Source organism: Rhinolophus ferrumequinum, chromosome 12 (assembly GCF_004115265.2).
Source record: "Rhinolophus ferrumequinum isolate MPI-CBG mRhiFer1 chromosome 12, mRhiFer1_v1.p, whole genome shotgun sequence".
NCBI lineage: Eukaryota > Metazoa > Chordata > Mammalia > Chiroptera > Rhinolophidae > Rhinolophus > Rhinolophus ferrumequinum.
This window is the reverse complement of record NC_046295.1, coordinates 14,738,336-14,746,556: the sequence shown is the minus strand read 5'-3', so window position 1 is coordinate 14,746,556 and position 8,221 is coordinate 14,738,336. Positions and strand designations below refer to the sequence as shown.

Below are 8,221 nucleotides of genomic sequence, written 5' to 3'. Positions count from 1 at the left end.
CCCTTAGGGTGGAAAGCTTTGTCTAAAATGGCAGTGTCTGATCGTGTCGCTCATGAATAATTCTATCTTGTCAAATCTGTGACTCCTGACTCCCGCCCCCATGTCCTCCAGCCACCAGATATTCAGTCATCTAAACCCTCTAATGGGGGCAGCCGGCTGGCTCGGTTGATTAGAGCGCAGTGCTCTAGACAACAAGGTTGCCGGTTCAATCCCCACATGGGTCACTGTGAGCTACGCCCTCCACAACTAGATTGAAACAGCTATTTGACTTGTAGCTGATGGGTCCTGGAAAAACACACTTAAATAAACAAAAGTTAAAAAAAAAAAAGACTGCCATCTCCTTTAAAAAAAAAAACCCAAAAAACAAACAAACAAACCCTCTGATGGCAGGTACGCCTGTCTCACTACCGTCTCTCCTATAAACTCTTCTATCATTTAAGGACTAGCAGAGCCATTTCCTTGGTTGTCCATCTGAGAGGTCATTCTTTTCCACTTCAGATTTCTCTATCTGTCATAGAATGAGTTATTCAAAAGACATTTGTCTCCTGCTGTCCTATAAATTTCTTGAGGACCATTGCATGTCACTTTTTTTTTCATGTTTCTACAATGTGTTGCCCAATATTGTCACTATAGCAGTGGTATATAAAACTTTATTAACTGATAAACACCCAAGTTTCTCTCTTTTCTACATAGCGCTCTGCGACTACTTAGAAGGAAGATAGTGAAGCCTGTGTCTAACCTGTTTAGACACAGATTGTTTGATTGCTCCCTGACTTAATGCCTATAATAATTGCTTCCACTCTGCACTACGCCTCAAGTCCATTCTCCATATAGCAGCCAGATTTATCTTCTTAGAGCATAAATTAGAACATGGCCTTTCTCAGATTCAAACTCCAACGGTTTTGCACAAGCACTTAGAATTGAATTCAAACACCCTTTCCCGACCATGGTAATAATAATTTCTATTAAGAAGAATGTTCCTGCACATGTCTCCTACCCCACCTACTTCCTCTTTCATAAATGAGTTCACTATACCTCAGCTGCAGCGGTCCTGGAACCTCAGCTAATTTTCAAGTCTGGCTATTTCATTGACTATTCTCTCAGCCCGAAGCTCTCTGCTTCCAAATCTTCACTTGGCTAGCGCGCTTAGCTCCACTGACACGTCCTCTAAAAGCATTCTGTTAACATCAGATCCAGAGAAGCTGCTCAAGACACACTCTATCGCATCACCCATTTCATATTCTTAACAGCTCTTCAAATTGTCTATCTGATACACGAATATATGTCCGTTGTCTGCTTTCTCACACTGGGTAAATCCCATGGGATTAGGGACCTCATCTATTTTATTTCCCACAGTATCCCCAGTGCCTAAAAGAGTGTCCTGTGGGTAGGCATTCAATACATGATTACTGAATAAGTAAATGAATGAAGCTGGGTTTTGCCGCCACACTCCAGCCAATGACTTTTTAAAAATATTTTACAATTTTATTCTGAAATATCCCAATTTTTATGTTCTAAAGGCAAACCCAAAGTAACAACTACAGAAATCATGGTTTAATCATCTCTAAATCTATTTAGTCTAGCATGTGTCAGACACATGGGGAGTGCTTAATATTTATGGAATTCCATATACGTGAAATACATGTAACCATTTATTCTCATATGTGCTCAGAAGTTATATGTTTATACTTAGCCAATTGCAAATGCCGACTTCAGAATGTTTTACTACTGAGGGCTATTTTTCAATTTGCTCTTTTGGTTAAGAAGAAAGGCATCCTGTGTTTAATTTTATAAAAAAAAAAAAGAAGTTAGATTCCCAGGTTAATGATAAAAATCTATTTAGCCCATTAACTTCTGAACTATAAAAGAACCTTGTAATGTTCTTATCAACTCTGACCTTAACATTATTTTATAAAGGAAATAGTGATGTTGATTTATTTAGATAATCTACTTTCCTTCTTCGTTTGGCTTATTTGTGAGTGTGAACAAAAATATTTTTTAAAGAGCTCCCTATCTCTTTTGAATAAAATCAGTTTGGGGGATTACTGCACACATATACACATTCACAAACACTTTTTCTCCAATGTTCTTGCTTTGATTTGTTTTAGGATTTTTAAGTCTCATTTGCTAATGATATAAATTAATCTTGTAATTATATTCATATTTATTTTTCCTATGTTATCATGAAATTAAATAAGATGATTAGGCCACTTTTTCTGAAGACTCTTATAATGTTCATATTACTAACTAGTTCCCTATCATGGTCAGAATTTATTCCAGAATCTCCATTCCTAAGATGGTTTCCCCTATTTTTTGAATGATAAAACTTTCAAGGAAGTAAATTATTTTTTCAATTTGCTTTTAGAAATTTGGGGTTTCTAACAAGTGTCCAAATAGGTGAGGTTCTCTATTCAAAAAACTTCCTTTGCCTCTCCTTCTGGAATCTGGTTTAGGAAAGCCTCAATAACATCCCATTATGACTGAGGCATTAAGGTAGCATGTCAATTCTAGGAAAGGAATGTCTGGGTTCTAGGGAACAGACCCAAATGAGGTCAAGTAAGGAAACACTGACAGGATGCAGTGGACCATTGGAATGTACTCCGTAGAGTAGCAAGACAATTAACAGGGAAAGCTTAGAAGCGACGAAGCACCTTGGGTCAAATTCTATCCCTACTACACAGATAATATATACGTTTGAGCAGCCACTCTTAATAGAATAGAATCTCCAGCAATCTACAGAAACATACTTTTTTTATTTTAAAAATACTAAATTATAACAACTTTGCAGATTATGATCCTTAATAGTACATAAAAATCATGTCTATAAAAAAAATCACTATTTGGAAGCTATAAAAAGCCAAAGAGAGGACTTGATTTTTAGAATCCAATTCCAGACTCTTAGAGAATGCTGGCAGCAACCTACCACACTGCCCCAGAGAACCATGGACTGACCCTACTTTGAGAAACACTTTACTTTAGAGTCATAAATAAGAGTAGCTAAGATCATAGGCTCTGGAGTCTGATAAACTTAAATTTAAATCTATGCTCTAGTACAAATGGTTTGCATGCATTTAGACAAGGTATTTAACCTCTCTAACATATTTCTTGACTCATAAAATGAGGATAATAGAACCTACTTCCTAGATTAACTATTAGAAATAAATAGCATGACATCTGTGTTTAGTACAATGACTGCCCTAAAGTATTAGCTATTAATTCCATCACACACATACACACACACACACACACACACACACACACACACAAGTTCGACAGAACTTTTCACCTCTCGAAGGTCTATAATCCACTCAATAACATTTCTGCCTCTCTCTCTGGATACTTTTCTTTATTCTGCATCAACATTACCTCTCTTAGATTGTAAAGTATCCAAGAACAGAGATTGCATCTGAAAATTTGCCTTTTATAACATCTAGAACAACTTTTGGATAATGTGATCACAGTGGAAGATAGCTGGAAAAGTACCTATTATTATCTAAATCCTACATTTCTTCTGGATCCAACATCCTTTGAAGTCCATAAAATTCAATAGAGTTCACCTCTCAAAGTTTGAGGGAGAACAAGTCTCATAAGCATTATTTCCTGAGATTGAAAGACACAGAAAACTGGCCGACAACTTGTTCAGGAATAAAGCTATTTCCTGCTCAATTCATCTTTCTCCAGTCTGCCTGATGCCCTGTTATCAAACCTAGAAATGTGTCTGTTAAAAAGCTTTATGAATCTTTACTATTCAAATTCTATTTTTCAGATTTCACACTCAAGATAACTGTTCAAAAAAGCACAACTATAGCTAACATCCGTTGCCTAATACTCCTAAGATCTGATCACTGCATGCTAAGCCTGAGCATACAAATTGGAAGGCTATTGCCAAAGCTAAAGAACATGAACAGATGCCCCAAAGTCCTGGAAGTTTTAAGAGTTTGAAGAGTATGAATTATGAAGATTAGCCTTGATTTAACATTCCTATCTTAGAAATGAAAGATTAAGCAAGATCACACTGACTGAAGGATAGGCCTTTTCAAATCTTTTAAAGCAGAAAACAGATTGAGTTCAATGAGTTTGCTGAACTATTACAGAGAGAAAATAATTCAGCAAAGTCTATGACTTCAGTTGATAAACCCTGGAAAATCAAGATTTCTCCGTAGGAAAGATTACCAGATTCTGACACCAAAGCAATGAGAAGATTTTCTTAAAATAGTTTAGAGGGAAAAGATGATATGTAAAGATTTTAGAATTTTAGAGTACAAATTTGAAAATGGATTGATATGAAACTAATAATTAGCACATGTCCATCCAGGCACCAAGTATGCCTTTATTCATTATTGCATTAATGAGCACCTAGCCCTGTCCCTGACTTCTGAGGGCTGAGTAGTGAACAGGACACTCTCCCAAAATCGCCAAGAAGCAAGTATTATAAGTCCATCTTGGTAAGTGAAGACACTTAACTTCAGAAAGATTAAAAATGTCCACAATCACAAGTGAAAAAAACAGATCTCTGACTCTAAATTGAGGATTCTTTTCTTTGCATAGTGGTTGTCCAAACAGGTTGCACTGAAATATAAAGAAACAGCTCCCATCCCTATTGCCCCTACTGGTTAAAGGCACAGGTTCTGAAGTCAGATGGCCTCTATTCAAATTTCACTAATATCTGGTAACCTCCAAGGATCTACATAACCTCTTAATATCCCACTTGCTTCATCTGTAAAATGGGAGTGATAACAGAGTGTATTTCATAGGGATGCTATGAGATTTAAATGTGATAACACTCAGTAAGTGCTCAAAACACTGCCTGGTACGTCATGTACATTTGATAAATGCCAAATATTATTATATGCATATGTAATTTTTTGTGAACTGAAAGCTAATTTGCAAGTAAATGTCTGACAAATGCTGGTGACATGGAAAATATAACATAATTATAGTAAAATATGACCAGTTTGAATAGGAAATAAAGAGCATTCCTATCTAAATGGTTTGAATTCATAAACATTTGAGTTTTTGGGGTTTATTTTTGTTTTTCTTTTTCAAAAATAAAGATCATAGACCCAGATTTTGAAAATAAGATTCTGCCATTTACTGAAGTCTGCACATGGGAAGAAGAAATGGGAGAAGTACACACAGGGCTGCAGGGTTTCCCCCAGTGCTGTAGTCTCTGGGAATGGTGCCCTAAGAAGGCACGCAGCCAAAAGCCAGCAAAGCCATACCTAGGGCTCTGAGCACACAGCAGAGTAACTCAACTCCCAGTTGTTTTGGTAACGGTAAGAGAGCCTGACTCCATTTTTGATATTTGACAGTTGACAGCTTTCAAGCCCCACTTCTTCCTTTTCCCCCTGGTACCATCAGAAAGTTCAAACAATACTCACTCCATCCTCTTCACGTAACCACCATAAAAATCCCAGGCCAGACTTTATTCCTTGCTCCCTCATGCCACTGTTGGACCTACTCAGGAAACCTGCCCTGCCCTCCTCAGAAAGCCTCATGAGTAGTAAACCTTCTTGTTACATGTGTGGTGTCATCACTTCTGACACCGGAGACAAATGGGGAGGATGACCCATTCAGAATAGTACTACAACAGTAAATTAAGGTCACAACTGTCATTTTGTTCATCCTTTGCAAAACTAGCTTAGTGGCTCAAGGAAGAAATTTAGGGGAATGTTTAAGAGAACTATCTTTCTTTAGAGTTAAGGGTCTGTATCCAAGGGCTACCTTTTTTCCTTTTTTTTTTTTTAGTTTTCCAAGAACTGCTTTTCACTTTTCCGTGGTAATTTGTTCTTATGCACATGATACATTTTGCTTTTGGGGTGGGGACTCTTTGGAAAGAGGTGTTTTATGACACAGTGAGAATTGTAGACAGGTTTTTGGGGGTACACAGGGGAGCACTGGACATGGAAATTTTGAGACAGGTGAAAATATATTTGAATTTGCCCAGGACAAAGCCAGGCTATGCCTGTTGGCACAGCATAATTATAAACATAGCCCTTTTTCACTCTCAAAAGTGCTGCAATTGGATGATAGATTATATGCAATCCTACCTTTAACCAAAGATATTTTGAGGCACAGGGTAGAACCATAGGTACATCTGTAGGGGAGGGAGTGAGTGGAGACATCTTTAGGGACACCATAAGAACTCTGTGGAGAAATGATGGTAGATAAAAACATCTGTTCCCTGTTCTCACTTAGACTACAGGAAGAGAAGGGTATGTGGTTATTATATAAGGCGTCATCACAAAATACGGTAAATGTTTAAATTTAAAAAATTTATTACAGTGAAAAACACATTGCCATTAATACCTCCCTCACTTTGAACACACTTTTCCCATCATTCTTGCCACTTTCTAAAGCAGTTCTGCAAGTCCTCCTTCATGAGTGTCTTTATTTCATTCATCATCATGACAATACTCCGTGTCACACATCACTTCTGGTACGGCAATTTCTGTGAAATAAAAACATTTCGATGAGTCCTCCTTCAACTTATTCACCGGATATAGTACCATGTGACTTCAGGCTCTTCCGTAAAGTCAAAATGATTCAGGACATCGAAGCAGCCACAACAGCGCAACTAAAGACACTCACGAAAGAGGACTTCCAGAACTACTTCAGAAAGTGGCAAGAACGATGGGATAAGTGTGTTAGAAGCAAGGGGGAATATTTTGAGGGGGATTAATGGCAATGTGTCTTTTACTGTAATAACTTTTTTAAAATTTAAACATTCACCGTATTTTTTAATCACACCTCGTCCATGGTACTCTGACAACTGCTGTAATTGACAATGATACAGCAATAAACAAAATCCACAAGAGTTTAAGAAGTTTCTTTTTTGATAGGTTATCCATATATATAAATAGGTGATCTGGAGTTGACAGACATTCCAATTTCTACTCCATTGCTTTCTGACTATATAACCTAAACAATCATACAACTTCTGTATTTTTAGCTATGAAACAAAGATACAAATTCCTGCTTTCTGGAACTGTTATAAGCATTAAATAAGCTAACATAGGTAGAGGTCATTATAGAACACCTTGCACACATAAGGCAATATATAAACTATAGCTGCTGCATATTATTATAATGATATTATTATCATTATTATTATTTGAAACATTATTCAGGTAACAAAGTTCTTCCAACTATCTTTTATGTCAATGTTAATAAGGAGAATAAAAACAATAAAATCAAGCTACATTAAAAATATTTTTGTTTTAAGACTGCTTTTTGGGACAACAAATTGATACTGCCCTTCTGAAAAGTAATTTGTCAAAACATAGAAAATTCTTTGTGCAAATTTTTTGAACCAGCATTTGCATTTTCACAAATTTATTCTTAGGGAAAATTATTCCTGTACATAGTCAATAGGGTGCAGTAATTGAGACATTGACTTTGAAGTCAGACAGCATTAGATTTAAATCCACACTTACTAGCTGTGCTACCTTGGTCAAGTTATAGAAAATCTCTAGGTCTCAGTCATTTTCTTTTTAAAATGGGGACAATTATATTACATACTTCAAGAGACTATTGGGAGAATAAAATTAAATTATGGGAATAAAGATTAGTTTATGGACTTTAATAAATGCTCAGTTAAGTATTATTTTTATTCAATATAACAATTCATTCGAAATTATTAGTATTCATGAACAATTAGAAACTAGCTCAAATATTTTACAGAAAAGGAATTGATTCACTAAATTATGTGATACATACAATTACACAGACTGTAAAATGTATAGAATATTTCATTTAACCATATAGCTCTTCAAAAATAATATCAAGTGTATGATTGTCCTTGTTTTTAAATAAAATGATTTGAGTTTAAACATACAAGAGAGGCGTTTTCTCTCCAGTAGGATTATACATGATTACTTATTCTTGTTTTCTCTGTATTTAAAAATTTTATAACTAATATAATTTACTTTTACACTTGATCTTAGCCAAAAGGCCGAGAAGCGATACATAATTTACTTTTATAATCAGGAAAGTTTTGAAATTATAAATGAAGGAAACCAAAAAAGTGTGTTTGCTTTTCTACAATCTTGTGATCCTTTTTAAAAGCGTTTTAGTGTGGGTAGTGCAAAAGTTACCTTAAGCCTAGGTCAAATCTTTAAAACCATTCATAATTTCTCAATTAATTCAACTGAAATTCATTACATTTATGAAGAATCTCTGTCTGAATTCCATTTGGCATGCTACCAGTGATTCTACAGTT

General features: G+C 35.7%; 1 pseudogene; it reads right to left on the bottom strand.

Annotated features, from left to right (window-relative positions):
* Positions 1-7,822: 7,822 nt before the first annotated feature.
* Positions 7,823-7,966, bottom strand: LOC117032572 (uncharacterized; annotated as a pseudogene).
* Positions 7,967-8,221: the final 255 nt, after the last annotated feature.